The sequence below is a fragment of the Carcharhinus amblyrhynchos genome, chromosome 35, assembly GCF_965287045.1.
Source record: "Carcharhinus amblyrhynchos chromosome 35, sCarAmb.v2.hapA, whole genome shotgun sequence".
NCBI lineage: Eukaryota > Metazoa > Chordata > Chondrichthyes > Carcharhiniformes > Carcharhinidae > Carcharhinus > Carcharhinus amblyrhynchos.
Window position 1 is genome coordinate 6716811 of NC_137358.1, and position 3270 is coordinate 6720080.

Below are 3270 nucleotides of genomic sequence, written 5' to 3' on the forward strand. Positions count from 1 at the left end.
AAAGGGGGCTATTCCCCCCACAGCGGGCGTCGCAACCAACCTCCCCAACTCCCACACTTCCCAGCCAAAGGAGCGCATTGGGGAGCAAATCAGGGTGTGTAACCTCGGCCGATTCTCTCCCTTGCACCCAATCACTCACCCTCCCCACCTCCCTTTGAAGCCAGGGCTACTGAAATCGATCACAATACCCTCGAAATTTCAGGGGAGCAGAAGGAAACAAGAAAGTTTCTTTTTTTAAACTTTGGCGCGGTGGCACAGTGGTTAGCACTGCTACCTCACAGCGCCAGGGACCCGGGTTCAATTCTCAGTTTGGGTCACTGTCTGTGTGGAGTTTGCACATTCTCCCCGTGCCCACGTGGGTTTCCTTCAGGTGCCCCAGTTTAAAGTAAAGTTTATTTATTAGTTACAAGTAGGCTTACATTAACACTGCAATGAAGTTACTGTGAAATTCCCCTAGTCGCCACATTCCGGCATCTGTTCAGGCCAATGCACTTAACCAGCACGTCTTTCAGACTGTGGGAGGAAACTGGAGCACCCGGAGGAAACCCATGCAGACCCGAGGAGAACATGCAGGTTCCACACAGACAGTGACTCAAGCTGGGAATCGAACCAGGGTCCCTGGCGCTGTGAGGCAGCAGTGCTAACCCACTGTGCCACCGGTTTTCCTTCTACGCTCCAAAGATATGAGGGTTAGGTTGATTAGCCATGATAAATTGACCCTTAGTGTTAGAGGGACTAGCTAGGATAAATGTGTGGGGTTATGGGGATAGGTGGGATTGTGATCAGTGCAGACTCGATGGGCTGAATGGCCTCCTGGATTCAATGACTGAAACTGGGCAAAAGAACAGTTGTGTGTTCCTGAAAGTGGAACACCAGTGTACTGGTCTCAGTTTGTGACCATTTCAATTGCCATCCTCTCTAAGTGCACAATTTGCTGGGAATTGGAGGGGTTTGGGGATGGGGTTATGATTAGGGGGTAAACTTGGCACAAGCTCCCTTTTGTCTTTGCTCAGGAGAGGAATACATGGGACTCCCATTCTTAAAGGGACCAACCAACCACAAACAAACCCAATCACAATCACTAACATATTCAATGCCAAGAGAAAGGAATAAGAGAGAGGAAGAGAGGGAGAGAAAGAGAGAAAATGGGAGAAAGCGAGAAAGAAAAAAAGACAGAAAGACGGATAAAGGGAGAGAGACTTGGGGACAAAGAGTTAAAGAATGGAAAAAGAGAGACAGCAAGAGACATAAGTGAGAAAGAGAGAGATAGAGGAGAAGAGAGAGAGAGAAAGAGAGAAAGGAGGAAATCAGGAAGTGAAAGAAGGGAGAAAGAGAGCAAGAAGGGAGGGAGAATGAGAAAGAAAGAAGATAGGAGAGGAAAGAGAGAAAGGGAGGACAGAGAAAGAAGAGAGAAAAGGAGAAACAAAAGAGGGAAAGAGAGAGAAATGGGATAGGGGAGAAAAGGGAGAAAGAGAGAGAGCAAAAAACAGAGACAGAGGAGACAGGGAGAGAAAGAGAGAAAAAGGGAGAAAGAGAGAGAAAGAAAGACAGAGAAAGGGAGAGAGACTTGGGGAGAAAGAGTTAAAGAATGGAAAGAGGGAGAGAAAGAGAAATAAGTGAGAGAGAGAGAACGAGAGAAAGGAGGAAACGGGAAGAGAAAGAAGGCAGAAAGAGAGTGAGAAAGGAGGGAGAATGAGAAAGAAAGAAGATTAGGAGGGGAAAGAGAGAAAGGGAGGACAGAGAAAGAAAAGAGAAAGGGAGAAACAAAAATGAGAAAGAGAGAAAAGAGGGAAAGAAATCGGATAGAAGGAAAGAAAAGAGAGAAAAGAGAGAGAAATTAGATAGGAAGGAAGAGGAAGAGAGAGAAGAAAATGAGATAGAAAGAGAGAAAAGGCAGAAAGAGAGGGTAAAAGAAAGAGAGAGAGAGAGAGAGGGAAAGGGAGAAGCGGAGAGAAGGACAACAAGAAAGACCAAATATATTTAAGAAGCTCACGCTCTTAAAGGGTCCGCTCCGACTGGCACATGAAGCTTTGGGTTGCTGCCTTGCCTGTGCCTTTAACAGCTCCGTAGTGAACCATGAACGAAGAGCCAACGGGAGGGGGAAACTCCGGAGTGACCAAAAAAAGAGAGAGAGAGAGAGAAAGGCGACAAAAGAAATAAAAGTTCAGCTGAAGTTAAAGCTTGGTCCTTTAAGTGTGACGTCAACGGGGAATCCCCCCACAGTGACGTAAGTCCAACTCTCTGTCGTCATCGGGTTGTGACGTCGCCAGGTGCTTCCTTTCTCTGGGTTTGCTACATTCAAAAGTTCCTGAAAGTTTTGAAAAGTTCCCCCAACTTTTACAATGTCCCCCAAATGGAGGCAACTTTGGGTTAAAAAAAAACTCTCCCCCCTAAATATCTTTACCCCCTCCTTAAAACAGGAGCCCAGCTAATCCCCCCTCCCCCTACCATCACCCTCATCATGATCCTTTAACTCATTATTGTGTCATTTTTGTTTAATTATTAATAATTTATATGAGATGGGTGGTTGGGTGTGTGTGTGGTGGAGGGGTGGGGGGATTGCTTTGTACCTTGCTGCTTGGCATCAATGCATTGGGTTATCTGTCGTCAGATATTCCATTCCTTTTCCAAATTGTCCCCCCTCCCTCCTCCTCGTCCCTTTCCCCACTTTTCAGCAGCTGGGTTGTGCATCAAAGCAGCATTTTCCCCATCCGTGAGGGGGGGAGGGTTGTGCTTAACGATATGTTAATGAGGAAGGGGCGATGTCACCAGGGCCAGTCACAAAGTGAGGGTTGGGTCTTGAGTTTTGAGCTGAATATTTCCCCTGCCCCCACAACCCCGTCCACTTTCTCTTCCCCGGTGCAGCAATCTCCCGAAGGTGTAACCTCAGACCCCTTGGCACAATTTCGAGTACACCGATAGACCCCCCTCCACTCTCCCTCCCTCCCTCCTCCCCACACACTCGAAACTTTAATTCTGTTTCTCTCTCCTCAGATGCTGCCATACCCTTGCTGAGATTATCTGGCACTTCCAGTTTTCACGTCAGAGAGAGGACCTGGGTTTTATTCGGCCTCGGGTCACTGTCTGTGTGGAGTTTGCACATTCGCCCCATGTATGCATGGGTTGTCTCCGGTTTCCTCTCTCACTCCAAAGATTAGGGCGATTGGCCATGCTAAATTGTCCTTTAGCATCTCAATATGTATAGGTTAGGTGGATTGGCCATGCTAAATTGCCCCTTAGTGTCCAAAGATGTGTAGGTTAGGTGGATTG

General features: G+C 47.3%; 1 protein-coding gene across 1 annotated transcript in view; it reads right to left on the reverse strand.

Annotated features, from left to right (window-relative positions):
• Positions 1–2118, reverse strand: part of LOC145361525 (uncharacterized) — a 23527-nt gene extending 21409 nt beyond the window's left edge. Inside the window, exon 1 of the mRNA XM_080217338.1 lies at positions 1994–2118. The gene's annotated coding sequence lies outside the window, so the exon portion shown is untranslated. The remainder of the gene's footprint in view (positions 1–1993) is intronic.
• Between the last annotated feature and the right edge of the window lie 1152 nt (positions 2119–3270).